The sequence below is a fragment of the Stegodyphus dumicola genome, chromosome X1 (genome assembly GCF_044657685.1).
Source record: "Stegodyphus dumicola isolate Sdum_Otavi_A_Nest chromosome X1, ASM4465768v1".
Taxonomy (NCBI): domain Eukaryota; kingdom Metazoa; phylum Arthropoda; class Arachnida; order Araneae; family Eresidae; genus Stegodyphus; species Stegodyphus dumicola.
This window is the reverse complement of record NC_140780.1, coordinates 167,316,654-167,340,129: the sequence shown is the minus strand read 5'-3', so window position 1 is coordinate 167,340,129 and position 23,476 is coordinate 167,316,654.

Below are 23,476 nucleotides of genomic sequence, written 5' to 3'. Positions count from 1 at the left end.
TAAAAACAGACTTGGAAGAACATCTTGGAAACAAAAGTCGTATACCATAAAAGAAATATTTCATTCAGAATTTTAACGTAAGAACCATTTCTAATTTCAATTTCTCTACTTAGGTACTCTCATTCATGAGAGAGGACAGCTTAGTGCGATATACCAGAAATTATCTTGAAATATTACCAGGTGACTTTAATGTAATTATAGAAATATTTCGCTCAGGGAAAGACATTGTGTAGCTGCCCGGGTTCGAGCCCAGCTTTAATATAGCAAGCTAAAACACATCAAATGCCATTGAATGATACAGCATTTTGAAATGTTACAAAAAATTCAAATGCAATTTCGTGGAAGAGCTATTGCAATTACCTACATACTAAAATTTTGACCAAAAATTCAAGAAAACTAAGATACTCCTTTATCTTTCGAAGGAATCAAAGTCATATACTAATGTAGGGATGCTCAACCTATTGTACTATGAAACCTACACATAGGAATGAAATTTTGTCACCTATGTGAGATGTCCAATACCGAGAAATTCCGTAAATTGTAGAATAGAACCTGCGTCTGAAAACAGACGAAAGGTAAAACATTATTCAAATACTTTACCTTTAGCCTTGAAGCAGGTGTTCTATATTAAACTGTGTTAATTCACATACAGAATTAGTAATATAATAGCTCAAAATATTTTAAGAACCAAACACGCATTAAATAAACATTAAAAAATCTATATATGTTTATTAGTGTTACGAGGGTTTATTCTGAAATATTATAAGGTCACTTTCAAAGAAATGATAGAACTTTTCACTCAGGGAAGGGACATTCTGTCTGGCTGCCCGGGTTCCATCCCAGCTTCTGTTACAAAAGTTTCATAGAAGAATTTTAAAAATCCAGAAACGAAACTTATGAAGAAATTATTGAACATACCTGGTTCTATGATTTAGCCATTCTTACAGACATAGTAACTAAATCTTAAATTTGAGGGAGGGGGCGAGAGAACTAAACTAAAGTCTTTGAATTAAAGGGTATTATAAATTCATTTTAAATCAAAATTAATTTTGTGAAAATATTACACAAATATGAGGAATATACATTTTTACCATAACGTAATGTACGTTTTGCCCCTTTGAAAATCTGGAGAACTAAGGGGTGAAATATAAGAAAACTGAAAGAATCATTTGGAAAATCTCCTCGAGCTTCAATCAGTTTCTAAATTAGATGTTTTGAGTGTATTTAAAATTAGGCTAACTACTTCATTCACTTCAAACCCATTACATAATACTAGTATTTAAGAAAAATGGTGAAAGACTGCAAATATGTTAAATAACAATTCTATTGATCTAGAAATGGAAATAACTGATTTTCATCCTAATTAAGATCAAGAATATCACAAAAAGCCATTTGAATAGTCCTAGAACAGAAAAATCATGAACAATTAAACCTTTAAAAAGATAAATTCCTGCTTCCAATCTACTTAAAAATGTGAAAGAGGATTTTCAACAATGAACTTGTTAAAATCAATGTTTAGATACAGTATAACAAATCAACATCCCAACGACTGCAAGGATTTAGCCATAACATCGCATGTATCAGAGGGAAAAAAAAAAAAAAAAACTCGCAGAAGAAATGCAGTGTTAAATTTCACATTAAAATACGATTTCCCTGTATTTAACTTTCATCTTGCTGAATTTTTTGTAAATAATACAAAGAGTATACCTTTTCATTAACATATTATACCACACATTTTTATACTTTGTGTAATGTATTTATAACTGAAATATTAAAAGTGCACTATATACTTGTAGCTCGCCAAAATTTTATAAACTCAAAATTGGCTCCCTTTAAGTTAAACTTGCACATAACTGCACTAAGGGAAGGAATGCAATTTTATTTCTTTTGTCTGTATTTGGTTTCATTTTCATATAAAAAGAGTTAAAATAGGGTTATCTAATTTTGTTATCTAGGTAACAAAATTTAAACAGACATTTTCAGTAAAAATTACAGAATAAAAGATTTTGTTTCCCTGAAGATGCAACACCTCGCTATTCCAGGTATGGTACAGACTGCATTCTGTCAGAAAGAAATTCCTTTTTATACAGGGAATCCATATACTTTAATCTGTTTTTACACAAGTACTCTTTATGACTAATGGTCCAGGAGTAAAATACTTTATACTTAATCCATCTAAATTTTTATTATTTCCGGTCATCTGTATAGACTGTTTATTTATCATGACTAAACTACCAATCTGCATTCTAGATACCTCATATGATTCTTCAAGTCACGTTTCGTAGCCTATCATTTCTAATACAGCAGGTACTTGCTGAGCGCAGACTTGTAAAGCGTGATTTCGCGTATAGCAGTACCTTACAGGATTCCATTTAATTTGTCCACTGCTAGAATTTCATTCATACGTGGTTCAACATTCATCCATCAACACCAGAAAGAATTTATCTGCTACTTTAAACAATTTCCATAGACTGAAAATGAAGTTCAAAAAAATCTTACAAATCTCAAATGCAAAGCATTCCAAAGAATTTTCACATATGGAAGATAGAGAAGTCAAACAATGAATCAGAAAATTACAAAAGAAGAATTGGGTGCTTATAAAACCCCTTGACAATAAAAGCGCTCATTACGAGAAACAGCTTTTAACTGAAGATTAGATGAAGGAATCATTAAATAACAGAGAAGCAATGTCTGATCTTCTAGCGGAGATGGACACAATTAAAGAAAAAAACGGACACTTTAAAAGAGCTACTGGGAAATATGTGCTCTTTACAGCGACATGGTTACAGTTGCATCAGTCATTCTTATAAGCAAAAGACGTCAGCTTTTTCAAAAAATAATTCTGCCATGTATTTGCCAAGAGAACGAAAACAAGTCCTAAAGAAACTTTCAGAGTGCTTTTCAAAACCAAGTTGAAAGTTAGTCTGCAGAATTTTACTTCGATAATAATAAAACATCTCTGATTTTATTTCAAAATGAATTTTTTTTTTATCGATTTTAAAGAGATCTTTGCAAATTGGTTCATAAAACTTCACAATATGCCACAATTGTTCAGATTAGGGACAAAATATAATAAAGTATGCTTAAAACAACTAAGAAAAAGCACATTTTGAGCATCCTTAACAGAAGACAATTTGGCTCCACTAACTTTCTTTACAAGTATACATTAAATTTTTATTTACATTTCTTTTTTATTCAACACTTAACTTTCAATGGTTTTAAGAGAAACATCACTTGATAGAGAGACTCTAAATTCAGAAAAAACTGAAACAAATTTGGTTTATACCCAGGCAGTGCAATTACACTGGCCTGTTGGGAAGAGAAGACCCTGTTGGACATGGAAAATATTAGGCCACACAGAGAGGAAAATGTTTAGCCTCCTCCTCGTAATGCGAAAGGAGGCCACTTGGGAAAAAATTACACCACAGCAGTACTTTTGAAACCACTACGAAGCAACAGAACTCTAACAAATCTCAGACTTCTGATAATTATAGTGTGATTAACAGTTCAACCTCACTTCGAATATTACAATACAATATAGAGAAAGCACCAATTCAGACACTTCAATATGAAATTCAAAACCTACGAAATTAATGCACAAATGCTACCCTAAACATTAAAACATAATGTGACACGTTCATGTAAAATAAATAACTAGTAAAGCTCCAATATAAAGCAACATGTGAAAAGGGATGGACAAATTATAACATTCAAGTATTTCTAGTGGAAATAAAGTTGATATAAAACAAGACTTACCAGCCACAGATGTCTTTTTGCTCTGCATTATTCCCCCATTCTTTTCATCATCGTTCTTTTTCTTTCACGATATCATGTTCTGAATTCCAAGAGTGCACAAAAGTGATGACAAATTACACTAGAAGAGGCCAAAAGGGAAAAAAACAGGAATCATTAGATTTTAACTACTTCGATACACAAAGAGAAATATCTAAAACTTCAAGAGTCGCCTTCTTTGTTTTAAACTCCAGCAATGTGCTACATTGTTACTAAAAGCATGACTGCAATCGATAGAAAAGCTGATTTTCCTAATATGACAGAAGTACAGTAAGCGAAAGGGGTATTTAATATATGGGTACAACATGAATAATGAAAGAAAAAAAATTAGACAGTTATTACGGATACACAGAATAAAAGGGATAATGATCTTCGAGAAGAGTAAATAATTGCAGCGCTGGTAGAAAGATGGCACCAAAAGACAAAGAGCAGGTAATTTTAAATCACAAATAAAGAAAATAAACATTACTGCTAGCTTTGAAGCAGGTGTTATATATTAAACTATCTAAATTCACACACAGAATTAGTGACATAAGAGATCAAAATAGAGTAATTAAACTTGCAATACATTAATATTAAAAGAGCTATACGTATATACTTTTAAAGATTTTTTTAAAAAAAGGGCACAAAAACACCTCTCTAAAAACAGACTTGGAAGAACATCTTGGAAACAAAAGTCGTATACCATAAAAGAAATATTTCATTCAGAATTTTAACGTAAGAACCATTTCTAATTTCAAGTTCTCTACTTAGGTACTCTCATTCATGAGAGAGGACAGCTTAGTGCGATATACCAGAAATTATCTTGAAATATTACCAGGTGACTTTAATGTAATTATAGAAATATTTCGCTCAGGGAAAGACATTGTGTAGCTGCCCGGGTTCGAGCCCAGCTTTAATATAGCAAGCTAAAACACATCAAATGCCATTGAATGATACAGCATTTTGAAATGTTACAAAAAATTCAAATGCAATTTCGTGGAAGAGCTATTGCAATTACCTACATACTAAAATTTTGACCAAAAATTCAAGAAAACTAAGATACTCCTTTATCTTTCGAAGGAATCAAAGTCATATACTAATGTAGGGATGCTCAACCTATTGTACTATGAAACCTACACATAGGAATGAAATTTTGTCACCTATGTGAGATGTCCAATACCGAGAAATTCCATAAATTGTAGAATAGAACCTGCGTCTGAAAACAGACGAAAGGTAAAACATTATTCAAATACTTTACCTTTAGCCTTGAAGCAGGTGTTCTATATTAAACTGTGTTAATTCACATACAGAATTAAAAATATAATAGCTCAAAATATTTTAAGAACGAAACACGCATTAAATAAACATATCTATATACGTTTAATAATATAAATAAAAAATCTATATACGTTTATTAGTGTTACGAGGGTTTATTCTGAAATATTATAAGGTCACTTTCAAAGAAATGATAGAACTTTTCACTCAGGGAAGGGACATTCTGTCTGGCTGCCCGGGTTCCATCCCAGCTTCTGTTACAAAAGTTTCATAGAAGAATTTTAAAAATCCAGAAACGAAACTTATGAAGAAATTATTGAACATACCTGGTTCTATGATTTAGCCATTCTTACAGACATAGTAACTAAATCTTAAATTTGAGGGAGGGGGCGAGAGAACTAAACTAAAGTCTTTGAATTAAAGGGTATTATAAATTCATTTTAAATCAAAATTAATTTTGTGAAAATATTACACAAATATGAGGAATATACATTTTTACCATAACGTAATGTACGTTTTGCCCCTTTGAAAATCTGGAGAACTAAGGGGTGAAATATAAGAAAACTGAAAGAATCATTTGGAAAATCTCCTCGTGCTTCAATCAGTTTCTAAATTAGATGTTTTGAGTGTATTTAAAATTAGGCTAACTACTTCATTCACTTCATACCCATTACATAATACTAGTATTTAAGAAAAATGGTGAAAGACTGCAAATATGTTAAATAACAATTCTATTGATCTAGAAATGGAAATAACTGATTTTCATCCTAATTAAGATCAAGAATATCACAAAAAGCCATTTGAATAGTCCTAGAACAGAAAAATCATGAACAGTTAACCCTTTAAAAAGATAAATTCCTGCTTCCAATCTACTTAAAAATGTGAAAGAGGATTTTCAACAATGAACTTGTTAAAATCAATGTTTAGATACAGTATAACAAATCAACATCCCAACGACTGCAAGGATTTAGCCATAACATCGCATGTATCACAGGCAAAAAAAAAAAAAAAAAAAAAAAAACTCGCAGAAGAAATGCAGTGTTAAATTTCACATTAAAATACGATTTCCCTGTATTTAACTTTCATCTTGCTGAATTTTTTGTAAATAATACAAAGAGTATACCTTTTCATTAACATATTATACCACACATTTTTATACTTTGTGTAATGTATTTATAACTGAAATATTAAAAGTGCACTATATACTTGTAGCTCGCCAAAATTTTATAAACTCAAAATTGGCTCCCTTTAAGTTAAACTTGCACATAACTGCACTAAGGGAAGGAATGCAATTTTATTTCTTTTGTCTGTATTTGGTTTCATTTTCATATAAAAAGAGTTAAAAATAGGGTTATCTAATTTTGTTATCTAGGTAACAAAATTTAAACAGACATTTTCAGTAAAAATTACAGAATAAAAGTTTTTGTTTCCCTGAAGATGCAACACCTCGCTATTCCAGGTATGGTACAGACTGCATACTGTCAGAAAGAAATTCCTTTTTATACAGGGAATCCATATACTTTAATCTGTTTTTACACAAGTACTCTTTATGACTAATGGTTAAGGAGTAAAATACTTTATAGTTAATCCATCTAAATTTTTATTATTTCCGGTCATCTGTATAGACTGTTTATTTATCATGACTAAACTACCAATCTGCATTCTAGATACCTCATATGATTCTTCAAGTCACGTTTCGTAGCCTATCATTTCTAATACAGCAGGTACTTGCTGAGCGCAGACTTGTAAAGCGTGATTTCGCGTATAGCAGTACCTTACAGGATTCCATTTAATTTGTCCACTGCTAGAATTTCATTCATACGTGGTTCAACATTCATCCATCAACACCAGAAAGAATTTATCTGCTACTTTAAACAATTTCCATAGACTGAAAATGAAGATTAAAAAAATCTTACAAATCTCAAATGCAAAGCATTCCGAAGAATTTTCACATATGGGAGATAGAGAAGTCAAACAATGAATCAGAAAATTACAAAAGAAGAATTGGGTGCTTATAAAACCCCTTGACAATAAAAGCGCTCATTACGAGAAACAGCTTTTAACTGAAGATTAGATGAAGGAATCATTAAATAACAGAGAAGCAATGTCTGATCTTCTAGCGGAGATGGACACAATTAAAGAAAAAAACGGACACTTTAAAAGAGCTACTGGGAAATATGTGCTCTTTACAGCGACATGGTTACAGTTGCATCAGTCATTCTTATAAGCAAAAGACGTCAGCTTTTTCAAAAAATAATTCTGCCATGTATTTGCCAAGAGAACGAAAACATGTCCTCAAGAAACTTTCAGAGTGCTTTTCAAAACCAAGTTGAAAGTTAGTCTGCAGAATTTTACTTCGATAATAATAAAACATCTCTGATTTTATTTCAAAATGAATTTTTTTTTTTATCGATTTTAAAGAGATCTTCGCAAATTGGTTCATAAAACTTCACAATATGCCACAATTGTTCAGATTAGGGACAAAATATAATAAAGTATGCTTAAAACAACTAAGAAAAAGCACATTTTGAGCATCCTTAACAGAAGACAATTTGGCTCCACTAACTTTCTTTACAAGTATACATTAAATTTTTATTTACATTTCTTTTTTATTCAACACTTAACTTTCAATGGTTTTAAGAGAAACATCACTTGATAGAGAGACTCTAAATTCAGAAAAAAACTGAAACAAATTTGGTTTATACCCAGGCAGTGCAATTACACTGGCCTGTTGGGAAGAGAATACCCTGTTGGACATGGAAAATATTAGGCCACACAGAGAGGAAAATGTTTAGCCTCCTCCTCGTAATGCGAAAGGAGGCCACTTGGGAAAAAATTACACCACAGCAGTACTTTTGAAACCACTATGAAGCAACAGAACTCTAACAAATCTCAGACTTCTGATAATTATAGTGTGATTAACAGTTCAACCTCACTTCGAATATTACAATACAATATAGAGAAAGCACCAATTCAGACACTTCAATATGAAATTCAAAACCTACGAAATTAATGCACAAATGCTACCCTAAACATTAAAACATAATGTGACACGTTCATGTAAAATAAATAACTAGTAAAGCTCCAATATAAAGCAACATGTGAAAAGGGATGGACAAATTATAACATTCAAGTATTTCTAGTGGAAATAAAGTTGATATAAAACAAGACTTACCAGCCACAGATGTCTTTTTGCTCTGCATTATTCCCCCATTCTTTTCATCATCGTTCTTTTTCTTTCACGATATCATGTTCTGAATTCCAAGAGTGCACAAAAGTGATGACAAATTACACTAGAAGAGGCCAAAAGGGAAAAAAACAGGAATCATTAGATTTTAACTACTTCGATACACAAAGAGAAATATCTAAAACTTCAAGTCGCCTTCTTTGTTTTAAACTCCAGCAATGTGCTACATTGTTACTAAAAGCATGACTGCAATCGATAGAAAAGCTGATTTTCCTAATATGACAGAAGTACAGTAAGCGAAAGGGGTATTTAATATATGGGTACAACATGAATAATGAAAGAAAAAAAAATTAGAAAGTTATTACGGATACACAGAATAAAAGGGATAATGATCTTCGAGAAGAGTAAATAATTGCAGCGCTGGTAGAAAGATGGCACCAAAAGACAAAGAGCAGGTAATTTTAAATCACAAATAAAGAAAATAAACATTACTGCTAGCTTTGAAGCAGGTGTTATATATTAAACTATCTAAATTCACACACAGAATTAGTGACATAAGAGATCAAAATAGAGTAATTAAACTTGCAATACATTAATATTAAAAGAGCTATACGTATATACTTTTAAAGATTTTTTTAAAAAAAGGGCACAAAAACACCTCTCTAAAAACAGACTTGGAAGAACATCTTGGAAACAAAAGTCGTATACCATAAAAGAAATATTTCATTCAGAATTTTAACATAAGAACCATTTCTAATTTCAAGTTCTCTACTTAGGTACTCTCATTCATGAGAGAGGACAGCTTAGTGCGATATACCAGAAATTATCTTGAAATATTACCAGGTGACTTTAATGTAATTATAGAAATGTTTCGCTCAGGGAAAGACATTGTGTAGCTGCCCGGGTTCGAGCCCAGCTTTAATATAGCAAGCTAAAACACATCAAATGCCATTGAATGATACAGCATTTTGAAATGTTACAAAAAATTCAAATGCAATTTCGTGGAAGAGCTATTGCAATTACCTACATACTAAAATTTTGACCAAAAATTCAAGAAAACTAAGATACTCCTTTATCTTTCGAAGGAATCAAAGTCATATACTAATGTAGGGATGCTCAACCTATTGTACTATGAAACCTACACATAGGAATGAAATTTTGTCACCTATGTGAGATGTCCAATACCGAGAAATTCCGTAAATTGTAGAATAGAACCTGCGTCTGAAAACAGACGAAAGGTAAAACATTATTCAAATACTTTACCTTTAGCCTTGAAGCAGGTGTTCTATATTAAACTGTGTTAATTCACATACAGAATTAGTAATATAATAGCTCAAAATATTTTAAGAACCAAACACGCATTAAATAAACATTAAAAAATCTATATACGTTTATTAGTGTTACGAGGGTTTATTCTGAAATATTATAAGGTCACTTTCAAAGAAATGATAGAACTTTTCACTCAGGGAAGGGACATTCTGTCTGGCTGCCCGGGTTCCATCCCAGCTTCTGTTACAAAAGTTTCATAGAAGAATTTTAAAAATCCAGAAACGAAACTTATGAAGAAATTATTGAACATACCTGGTTCTATGATTTAGCCATTCTTACAGACATAGTAACTAAATCTTAAATTTGAGGGAGGGGGCGAGAGAACTAAACTAAAGTCTTTGAATTAAAGGGTATTATAAATTCATTTTAAATCAAAATTAATTTTGTGAAAATATTACACAAATATGAGGAATATACATTTTTACCATAACGTAATGTACGTTTTGCCCCTTTGAAAATCTGGAGAACTAAGGGGTGAAATATAAGAAAACTGAAAGAATCATTTGGAAAATCTCCTTGTGCTTCAATCAGTTTCTAAATTAGATGTTTTGAGTGTATTTAAAATTAGGCTAACTACTTCATTCACTTCAAACCCATTACATAATACTAGTATTTAAGAAAAATGGTGAAAGACTGCAAATATGTTAAATAACAATTCTATTGATCTAGAAATGGAAATAACTGATTTTCATCCTAATTAAGATCAAGAATATCACAAAAAGCCATTTGAATAGTCCTAGAACAGAAAAATCATGAACAGTTAAACCTTTAAAAAGATAAATTCCTGCTTCCAATCTACTTAAAAATGTGAAAGAGGATTTTCAACAATGAACTTGTTAAAATCAATGTTTAGATACAGTATAACAAATCAACATCCCAACGACTGCAAGGATTTAGCCATAACATCGCATGTATCACAGGCAAAAAAAAAAAAAAAAAAAAAAAAAAAACTCGCAGAAGAAATGCAGTGTTAAATTTCACATTAAAATACGATTTCCCTGTATTTAACTTTCATCTTGCTGAATTTTTTGTAAATAATACAAAGAGTATACCTTTTCATTAACATATTATACCACACATTTTTATACTTTGTGTAATGTATTTATAACTGAAATATTAAAAGTGCACTATATACTTGTAGCTCGCCAAAATTTTATAAACTCAAAATTGGCTCCCTTTAAGTTAAACTTGCACATAACTGCACTAAGGGAAGGAATGCAATTTTATTTCTTTTGTCTGTATTTGGTTTCATTTTCATATAAAAAGAGTTAAAAATAGGGTTATCTAATTTTGTTATCTAGGTAACAAAATTTAAACAGACATTTTCAGTAAAAATTACAGAATAAAAGTTTTTGTTTCCCTGAAGATGCAACACCTCGCTATTCCAGGTATGGTACAGACTGCATACTGTCAGAAAGAAATTCCTTTTTATACAGGGAATCCATATACTTTAATCTGTTTTTACACAAGTACTCTTTATGACTAATGGTTAAGGAGTAAAATACTTTATAGTTAATCCATCTAAATTTTTATTATTTCCGGTCATCTGTATAGACTGTTTATTTATCATGACTAAACTACCAATCTGCATTCTAGATACCTCATATGATTCTTCAAGTCACGTTTCGTAGCCTATCATTTCTAATACAGCAGGTACTTGCTGAGCGCAGACTTGTAAAGCGTGATTTCGCGTATAGCAGTACCTTACAGGATTCCATTTAATTTGTCCACTGCTAGAATTTCATTCATACGTGGTTCAACATTCATCCATCAACACCAGAAAGAATTTATCTGCTACTTTAAACAATTTCCATAGACTGAAAATGAAGTTCAAAAAAATCTTACAAATCTCAAATGCAAAGCATTCCGAAGAATTTTCACATATGGGAGATAGAGAAGTCAAACAATGAATCAGAAAATTACAAAAGAAGAATTGGGTGCTTATAAAACCCCTTGACAATAAAAGCGCTCATTACGAGAAACAGCTTTTAACTGAAGATTAGATGAAGGAATCATTAAATAACAGAGAAGCAATGTCTGATCTTCTAGCGGAGATGGACACAATTAAAGAAAAAAACGGACACTTTAAAAGAGCTACTGGGAAATATGTGCTCTTTACAGCGACATGGTTACAGTTGCATCAGTCATTCTTATAAGCAAAAGACGTCAGCTTTTTCAAAAAATAATTCTGCCATGTATTTGCCAAGAGAACGAAAACATGTCCTAAAGAAACTTTCAGAGTGCTTTTCAAAACCAAGTTGAAAGTTAGTCTGCAGAATTTTACTTCGATAATAATAAAACATCTCTGATTTTATTTCAAAATGAATTTTTTTTTTTATCGATTTTAAAGAGATCTTCGCAAATTGGTTCATAAAACTTCACAATATGCCACAATTGTTCAGATTAGGGACAAAATATAATAAAGTATGCTTAAAACAACTAAGAAAAAGCACATTTTGAGCATCCTTAACAGAAGACAATTTGGCTCCACTAACTTTCTTTACAAGTATACATTAAATTTTTATTTACATTTCTTTTTTATTCAACACTTAACTTTCAATGGTTTTAAGAGAAACATCACTTGATAGAGAGACTCTAAATTCAGAAAAAAACTGAAACAAATTTGGTTTATACCCAGGCAGTGCAATTACACTGGCCTGTTGGGAAGAGAATACCCTGTTGGACATGGAAAATATTAGGCCACACAGAGAGGAAAATGTTTAGCCTCCTCCTCGTAATGCGAAAGGAGGCCACTTGGGAAAAAATTACACCACAGCAGTACTTTTGAAACCACTATGAAGCAACAGAACTCTAACAAATCTCAGACTTCTGATAATTATAGTGTGATTAACAGTTCAACCTCACTTCGAATATTACAATACAATATAGAGAAAGCACCAATTCAGACACTTCAATATGAAATTCAAAACCTACGAAATTAATGCACAAATGCTACCCTAAACATTAAAACATAATGTGACACGTTCATGTAAAATAAATAACTAGTAAAGCTCCAATATAAAGCAACATGTGAAAAGGGATGGACAAATTATAACATTCAAGTATTTCTAGTGGAAATAAAGTTGATATAAAACAAGACTTACCAGCCACAGATGTCTTTTTGCTCTGCATTATTCCCCCATTCTTTTCATCATCGTTCTTTTTCTTTCACGATATCATGTTCTGAATTCCAAGAGTGCACAAAAGTGATGACAAATTACACTAGAAGAGGCCAAAAGGGAAAAAAACAGGAATCATTAGATAACTACTTCGATACACAAAGAGAAATATCTAAAACTTCAAGAGTCGCCTTCTTTGTTTTAAACTCCAGCAATGTGCTACATTGTTACTAAAAGCATGACTGCAATCGATAGAAAAGCTGATTTTCCTAATATGACAGAAGTACAGTAAGCGAAAGGGGTATTTAATATATGGGTACAACATGAATAATGAAAGAAAAAAAAATTAGAAAGTTATTACGGATACACAGAATAAAAGGGATAATGATCTTCGAGAAGAGTAAATAATTGCAGCGCTGGTAGAAAGATGGCACCAAAAGACAAAGAGCAGGTAATTTTAAATCACAAATAAAGAAAATAAACATTACTGCTAGCTTTGAAGCAGGTGTTATATATTAAACTATCTAAATTCACACACAGAATTAGTGACATAAGAGATCAAAATAGAGTAATTAAACTTGCAATACATTAATATTAAAAGAGCTATACGTATATACTTTTAAAGATTTTTTTAAAAAAAGGGCACAAAAACACCTCTCTAAAAACAGACTTGGAAGAACATCTTGGAAACAAAAGTCGTATACCATAAAAGAAATATTTCATTCAGAATTTTAACGTAAGAACCATTTCTAATTTCAAGTTCTCTACTTAGGTACTCTCATTCATGAGAGAGGACAGCTTAGTGCGATATACCAGAAATTATCTTGAAATATTACCAGGTGACTTTAATGTAATTATAGAAATATTTCGCTCAGGGAAAGACATTGTGTAGCTGCCCGGGTTCGAGCCCAGCTTTAATATAGCAAGCTAAAACACATCAAATGCCATTGAATGATACAGCATTTTGAAATGTTACAAAAAATTCAAATGCAATTTCGTGGAAGAGCTATTGCAATTACCTACATACTAAAATTTTGACCAAAAATTCAAGAAAACTAAGATACTCCTTTATCTTTCGAAGGAATCAAAGTCATATACTAATGTAGGGATGCTCAACCTATTGTACTATGAAACCTACACATAGGAATGAAATTTTGTCACCTATGTGAGATGTCCAATACCGAGAAATTCCATAAATTGTAGAATAGAACCTGCGTCTGAAAACAGACGAAAGGTAAAACATTATTCAAATACTTTACCTTTAGCCTTGAAGCAGGTGTTCTATATTAAACTGTGTTAATTCACATACAGAATTAGTAATATAATAGCTCAAAATATTTTAAGAACGAAACACGCATTAAATAAACATATCTATATACGTTTAATAATATCAATAAAAAATCTATATACGTTTATTAGTGTTACGAGGGTTTATTCTGAAATATTATAAGGTCACTTTCAAAGAAATGATAGAACTTTTCACTCAGGGAAGGGACATTCTGTCTGGCTGCCCGGGTTCCATCCCAGCTTCTGTTACAAAAGTTTCATAGAAGAATTTTAAAAATCCAGAAACGAAACTTATGAAGAAATTATTGAACATACCTGGTTCTATGATTTAGCCATTCTTACAGACATAGTAACTAAATCTTAAATTTGAGGGAGGGGGCGAGAGAACTAAACTAAAGTCTTTGAATTAAAGGGTATTATAAATTCATTTTAAATCAAAATTAATTTTGTGAAAATATTACACAAATATGAGGAATATACATTTTTACCATAACGTAATGTACGTTTTGCCCCTTTGAAAATCTGGAGAACTAAGGGGTGAAATATAAGAAAACTGAAAGAATCATTTGGAAAATCTCCTCGTGCTTCAATCAGTTTCTAAATTAGATGTTTTGAGTGTATTTAAAATTAGGCTAACTACTTCATTCACTTCAAACCCATTACATAATACTAGTATTTAAGAAAAATGGTGAAAGACTGCAAATATGTTAAATAACAATTCTATTGATCTAGAAATGGAAATAACTGATTTTCATCCTAATTAAGATCAAGAATATCACAAAAAGCCATTTGAATAGTCCTAGAACAGAAAAATCATGAACAGTTAAACCTTTAAAAAGATAAATTCCTGCTTCCAATCTACTAAAAAATGTGAAAGAGGATTTTCAACAATGAACTTGTTAAAATCAATGTTTAGATACAGTATAACAAATCAACATCCCAACGACTGCAAGGATTTAGCCATAACATCGCATGTATCACAGGCAAAAAAAAAAAAAAAAAAAAAAAAAAAAAAACTCGCAGAAGAAATGCAGTGTTAAATTTCACATTAAAATACGATTTCCCTGTATTTAACTTTCATCTTGCTGAATTTTTTGTAAATAATACAAAGAGTATACCTTTTCATTAACATATTATACCACACATTTTTATACTTTGTGTAATGTATTTATAACTGAAATATTAAAAGTGCACTATATACTTGTAGCTCGCCAAAATTTTATAAACTCAAAATTGGCTCCCTTTAAGTTAAACTTGCACATAACTGCACTAAGGGAAGGAATGCAATTTTATTTCTTTTGTCTGTATTTGGTTTCATTTTCATATAAAAAGAGTTAAAAATAGGGTTATCTAATTTTGTTATCTAGGTAACAAAATTTAAACAGACATTTTCAGTAAAAATTACAGAATAAAAGTTTTTGTTTCCCTGAAGATGCAACACCTCGCTATTCCAGGTATGGTACAGACTGCATACTGTCAGAAAGAAATTCCTTTTTATACAGGGAATCCATATACTTTAATCTGTTTTTACACAAGTACTCTTTATGACTAATGGTTAAGGAGTAAAATACTTTATAGTTAATCCATCTAAATTTTTATTATTTCCGGTCATCTGTATAGACTGTTTATTTATCATGACTAAACTACCAATCTGCATTCTAGATACCTCATATGATTCTTCAAGTCACGTTTCGTAGCCTATCATTTCTAATACAGCAGGTACTTGCTGAGCGCAGACTTGTAAAGCGTGATTTCGCGTATAGCAGTACCTTACAGGATTCCATTTAATTTGTCCACTGCTAGAATTTCATTCATACGTGGTTCAACATTCATCCATCAACACCAGAAAGAATTTATCTGCTACTTTAAACAATTTCCATAGACTGAAAATGAAGTTCAAAAAAATCTTACAAATCTCAAATGCAAAGCATTCCGAAGAATTTTCACATATGGGAGATAGAGAAGTCAAACAATGAATCAGAAAATTACAAAAGAAGAATTGGGTGCTTATAAAACCCCTTGACAATAAAAGCGCTCATTACGAGAAACAGCTTTTAACTGAAGATTAGATGAAGGAATCATTAAATAACAGAGAAGCAATATCTGATCTTCTAGCGGAGATGGACACAATTAAAGAAAAAAACGGACACTTTAAAAGAGCTACTGGGAAATATGTGCTCTTTACAGCGACATGGTTACAGTTGCATCAGTCATTCTTATAAGCAAAAGACGTCAGCTTTTTCAAAAAATAATTCTGCCATGTATTTGCCAAGAGAACGAAAACAAGTCCTAAAGAAATTTTCAGAGTGCTTTTCAAAACCAAGTTGAAAGTTAGTCTGCAGAATTTTACTTCGATAATAATAAAACATCTCTGATTTTATTTCAAAATGAATTTTTTTTTTATCGATTTTAAAGAGATCTTCGCAAATTGGTTCATAAAACTTCACAACATGCCACAATTGTTCAGATTAGGGACAAAATATAATAAAGTATGCTTAAAACAACTAAGAAAAAGCACATTTTGAGCATCCTTAACAGAAGACAATTTGGCTCCACTAACTTTCTTTACAAGTATACATTAAATTTTTATTTACATTTCTTTTTTATTCAACACTTAACTTTCAATGGTTTTAAGAGAAACATCACTTGATAGAGAGACTCTAAATTCAGAAAAAAACTGAAACAAATTTGGTTTATACCCAGGCAGTGCAATTACACTGGCCTGTTGGGAAGAGAATACCCTGTTGGACATGGAAAATATTAGGCCACACAGAGAGGAAAATGTTTAGCCTCCTCCTCGTAATGCGAAAGGAGGCCACTTGGGAAAAAATTACACCACAGCAGTACTTTTGAAACCACTATGAAGCAACAGAACTCTAACAAATCTCAGACTTCTGATAATTATAGTGTGATTAACAGTTCAACCTCACTTCGAATATTACAATACAATATAGAGAAAGCACCAATTCAGACACTTCAATATGAAATTCAAAACCTACGAAATTAATGCACAAATGCTACCCTAAACATTAAAACATAATGTGACACGTTCATGTAAAATAAATAACTAGTAAAGCTCCAATATAAAGCAACATGTGAAAAGGGATGGACAAATTATAACATTCAAGTATTTCTAGTGGAAATAAAGTTGATATAAAACAAGACTTACCAGCCACAGATGTCTTTTTGCTCTGCATTATTCCCCCATTCTTTTCATCATCGTTCTTTTTCTTTCACGATATCATGTTCTGAATTCCAAGAGTGCACAAAAGTGATGACAAATTACACTAGAAGAGGCCAAAAGGGAAAAAAACAGGAATCATTAGATTTTAACTACTTCGATACACAAAGAGAAATATCTAAAACTTCAAGAGTCGCCTTCTTTGTTTTAAACTCCAGCAATGTGCTACATTGTTACTAAAAGCATGACTGCAATCGATAGAAAAGCTGATTTTCCTAATATGACAGAAGTACAGTAAGCGAAAGGGGTATTTAATATATGGGTACAACATGAATAATGAAAGAAAAAAAAATTAGACAGTTATTACGGATACACAGAATAAAAGGGATAATGATCTTCGAGAAGAGTAAATAATTGCAGCGCTGGTAGAAAGATGGCACCAAAAGACAAAGAGCAGGTAATTTTAAATCACAAATAAAGAAAATAAACATTACTGCTAGCTTTGAAGCAGGTGTTATATATTAAACTATCTAAATTCACACACAGAATTAGTGACATAAGAGATCAAAATAGAGTAATTAAACTTGCAATACATTAATATTAAAAGAGCTATACGTATATACTTTTAAAGATTTTTTTAAAAAAAGGGCACAAAAACACCTCTCTAAAAACAGACTTGGAAGAACATCTTGGAAACAAAAGTCGTATACCATAAAAGAAATATTTCATTCAGAATTTTAACGTAAGAACCATTTCTAATTTCAAGTTCTCTACTTAGGTACTCTCATTCATGAGAGAGGACAGCTTAGTGCGATATACCAGAAATTATCTTGAAATATTACCAGGTGACTTTAATGTAATTATAGAAATATTTCGCTCAGGGAAAGACATTGTGTAGCTGCCCGGGTTCGAGCCCAGCTTTAATATAGCAAGCTAAAACACATCAAATGCCATTGAATGATACAGCATTTTGAAATGTTACAAAAAATTCAAATGCAATTTCGTGGAAGAGCTATTGCAATTACCTACATACTAAAATTTTGACCAAAAATTCAAGAAAACTAAGATACTCCTTTATCTTTCGAAGGAATCAAAGTCATATACTAATGTAGGGATGCTCAACCTATTGTACTATGAAACCTACACATAGGAATGAAATTTTGTCACCTATGTGAGATGTCCAATACCGAGAAATTCCGTAAATTGTAGAATAGAACCTGCGTCTGAAAACAGACGAAAGGTAAAACATTATTCACATACTTTACCTTTAGCCTTGAAGCAGGTGTTCTATATTAAACTGTGTTAATTCACATACAGAATTAGTAATATAATAGCTCAAAATATTTTAAGAACCAAACACGCATTAAATAAACATTAAAAAATCTATATACGTTTATTAGTGTTACGAGGGTTTATTCTGAAATATTATAAGGTCACTTTCAAAGAAATGATAGAACTTTTCACTCAGGGAAGGGACATTCTGTCTGGCTGCCCGGGTTCCATCCCAGCTTCTGTTACAAAAGTTTCATAGAAGAATTTTAAAAATCCAGAAACGAAACTTATGAAGAAATTATTGAACATACCTGGTTCTATGATTTAGCCATTCTTACAGACATAGTAACTAAATCTTAAATTTGAGGGAGGGGGCGAGAGAACTAAACTAAAGTCTTTGAATTAAAGGGTATTATAAATTCATTTTAAATCAAAATTAATTTTGTGAAAATATTACACAAATATGAGGAATATACATTTTTACCATAACGTAATGTACGTTTTGCCCCTTTGAAAATCTGGAGAACTAAGGGGTGAAATATAAGAAAACTGAAAGAATCATTTGGAAAATCTCCTCGAGCTTCAATCAGTTTCTAAATTAGATGTTTTGAGTGTATTTAAAATTAGGCTAACTACTTCATTCACTTCAAACCCATTACATAATACTAGTATTTAAGAAAAATGGTGAAAGACTGCAAATATGTTAAATAACAATTCTATTGATCTAGAAATGGAAATAACTGATTTTCATCCTAATTAAGATCAAGAATATCACAAAAAGCCATTTGAATAGTCCTAGAACAGAAAAATCATGAACAGTTAAACCTTTAAAACGATAAATTCCTGCTTCCAATCTACTTAAAAATGTGAAAGAGGATTTTCAACAACGAACTTGTTAAAATCAATGTTTAGATACAGTATAACAAATCAACATCCCAACGACTGCAAGGATTTAGCCATAACATCGCATGTATCAGAGGGAAAAAAAAAAAAAAAAAACTCGCAGAAGAAATGCAGTGTTAAATTTCACATTAAAATACGATTTCCCTGTATTTAACTTTCATCTTGCTGAATTTTTTGTAAATAATGCAAAGAGTATACCTTTTCTTTAACATATTATACCACACATTTTTATACTTTGTGTAATGTATTTATAACTGAAATATTAAAAGTGCACTATATACTTGTAGCTCGCCAAAATTTTATAAACTCAAAATTGGCTCCCTTTAAGTTAAACTTGCACATAACTGCACTAAGGGAAGGAATGCAATTTTATTTCTCTTGTCTGTATTTGGTTTCATTTTCATATAAAAAGAGTTAAAAATAGGGTTATCTAGGTAACAAAATTTAAACAGACATTTTCAGTAAAAATTACAGAATAAAAGATTTTGTTTCCCTGAAGATGCAACACCTCGCTATTCCAGGTATGGTACAGACTGCATACTGTCAGAAAGAAATTCCTTTTTTATACAGGGAATCCATATACTTTAATCTGTTTTTACACAAGTACTGTTTATGACTAATGGTCCAGGAGTAAAATACTTTATAGTTAATCCATCTAAATTTTTATTATTTCCGGTCATCTGTATAGACTGTTTATTTATCATGACTAAACTACCAATCTGCATTCTAGATACCTCATATGATTCTTCAAGTCACGTTTCGTAGCCTATCATTTCTAATACAGCAGGTACTTGCTGAGCGCAGACTTGTAAAGCGTGATTTCGCGTATAGCAGTACCTTACAGGATTCCATTTAATTTGTCCACTGCTAGAATTTCATTCATACGTGGTTCAACAATCATCCATCAACACCAGAAAGAATTTATCTGCTACTTTAAACAATTTCCATAGACTGAAAATGAAGTTCAAAAAAATCTTACAAATCTCAAATGCAAAGCATTCCGAAGAATTTTCACATATGGAAGATAGAGAAGTCAAACAATGAATCAGAAAATTACAAAAGAAGAATTGGGTGCTTATAAAACCCCTTGACAATAAAAGCGCTCATTACGAAAAACAGCTTTTAACTGAAGATTAGATGAAGGAATCATTAAATAACAGAGAAGCAATGTCTGATCTTCTAGCGGAGATGGACACAATTAAAGAAAAAAATGGACACTTTAAAAGAGCTACTGGGAAATATGTGCTCTTTACAGCGACATGGTTACAGTTGCATCAGTCATTCTTATAAGCAAAAGACGTCAGCTTTTTCAAAAAATAATTCTGCCATGTATTTGCCAAGAGAACGAAAACAAGTCCTAAAGAAATTTTCAGAGTGCTTTTCAAAACCAAGTTGAAAGTTAGTCTGCAGAATTTTACTTCGATAATAATAAAACATCTCTGATTTTATTTCAAAATGAATTTTTTTTTTTATCGATTTTAAAGAGATCTTCGCAAATTGGTTCATAAAACTTCACAACATGCCACAATTGTTCAGATTAGGGACAAAATATAATAAAGTATGCTTAAAACAACTAAGAAAAAGCACATTTTGAGCATCCTTAACAGAAGACAATTTGGCTCCACTAACTTTCTTTACAAGTATACATTAAATTTTTATTTACATTTCTTTTTTATTCAACACTTAACTTTCAATGGTTTTAAGAGAAACATCACTTGATAGAGAGACTCTAAATTCAGAAAAAAACTGAAACAAATTTGGTTTATACCCAGGCAGTGCAATTACACTGGCCTGTTGGGAAGAGAAGACCCTGTTGGACATGGAAAATATTAGGCCACACAGAGAGGAAAATGTTTAGCCTCCTCCTCGTAATGCGAAAGGAGGCCACTTGGGAAAAAATTACACCACAGCAGTACTTTTGAAACCACTATGAAGCAACAGAACTCTAACAAATCTCAGACTTCTGATAATTATAGTGTGATTAACAGTTCAACCTCACTTCGAATATTACAATACAATATAGAGAAAGCACCAATTCAGACACTTCAATATGAAATTCAAAACCTACGAAATTAATGCACAAATGCTACCCTAAACATTAAAACATAATGTGACACGTTCATGTAAAATAAATAACTAGTAAAGCTCCAATATAAAGCAACATGTGAAAAGGGATGGACAAATTATAACATTCAAGTATTTCTAGTGGAAATAAAGTTGATATAAAACAAGACTTACCAGCCACAGATGTCTTTTTGCTCTGCATTATTCCCCCATTCTTTTCATCATCGTTCTTTTTCTTTCACGATATCATGTTCTGAATTCCAAGAGTGCACAAAAGTGATGACAAATTACACTAGAAGAGGCCAAAAGGGAAAAAAACAGGAATCATTAGATTTTAACTACTTCGATACACAAAGAGAAATATCTAAAACTTCAAGAGTCGCCTTCTTTGTTTTAAACTCCAGCAATGTGCTACATTGTTACTAAAAGCATGACTGCAATCGATAGAAAAGCTGATTTTCCTAATATGACAGAAGTACAGTAAGCGAAAGGGGTATTTAATATATGGGTACAACATGAATAATGAAAGAAAAAAAAATTAGACAGTCATTACGGATACACAGAATAAAAGGGATAATGATCTTCGAGAAGAGTAAATAATTGCAGCGCTGGTAGAAAGATGGCACCAAAAGACAAAGAGCAGGTAATTTTAAATCACAAATAAAGAAAATAAACATTACTGCTAGCTTTGAAGCAGGTGTTATATATTAAACTATCTAAATTCACACACAGAATTAGTGACATAAGAGATCAAAATAGAGTAATTAAACTTGCAATACATTAATATTAAAAGAGCTATACGTATATACTTTTAAAGATTTTTTTAAAAAAAGGGCACAAAAACACCTCTCTAAAAACAGACTTGGAAGAACATCTTGGAAACAAAAGTCGTATACCATAAAAGAAATATTTCATTCAGAATTTTAACGTAAGAACCATTTCTAATTTCAAGTTCTCTACTTAGGTACTCTCATTCATGAGAGAGGACAGCTTAGTGCGATATACCAGAAATTATCTTGAAATATTACCAGGTGACTTTAATGTAATTATAGAAATATTTCGCTCAGGGAAAGACATTGTGTAGCTGCCCGGGTTCGAGCCCAGCTTTAATATAGCAAGCTAAAACACATCAAATGCCATTGAATGATACAGCATTTTGAAATGTTACAAAAAATTCAAATGCAATTTCGTGGAAGAGCTATTGCAATTACCTACATACTAAAATTTTGACCAAAAATTCAAGAAAACTAAGATACTCCTTTATCTTTCGAAGGAATCAAAGTCATATACTAATGTAGGAATGCTCAACCTATTGTACTATGAAACCTACACATAGGAATGAAATTTTGTCACCTATGTGAGATGTCCAATACCGAGAAATTCCGTAAATTGTAGAATAGAACCTGCGTCTGAAAACAGACGAAAGGTAAAACATTATTCAAATACTTTACCTTTAGCCTTGAAGCAGGTGTTCTATATTAAACTGTGTTAATTCACATACAGAATTAGTAATATAATAGCTCAAAATATTTTAAGAACCAAACACGCATTAAATAAACATTAAAAAATCTATATACGTTTATTAGTGTTACGAGGGTTTATTCTGAAATATTATAAGGTCACTTTCAAAGAAATGATAGAACTTTTCACTCAGGGAAGGGACATTCTGTCTGGCTGCCCGGGTTCCATCCCAGCTTCTGTTACAAAAGTTTCATAGAAGAATTTTAAAAATCCAGAAACGAAACTTATGAAGAAATTATTGAACATACCTGGTTCTATGATTTAGCCATTCTTACAGACATAGTAACTAAATCTTAAATTTGAGGGAGGGGGCGAGAGAACTAAACTAAAGTCTTTGAATTAAAGGGTATTATAAATTCATTTTAAATCAAAATTAATTTTGTGAAAATATTACACAAATATGAGGAATATACATTTTTACCATAACGTAATGTACGTTTTGCCCCTTTGAAAATCTGGAGAACTAAGGGGTGAAATATAAGAAAACTGAAAGAATCATTTGGAAAATCTCCTCGAGCTTCAATCAGTTTCTAAATTAGATGTTTTGAGTGTATTTAAAATTAG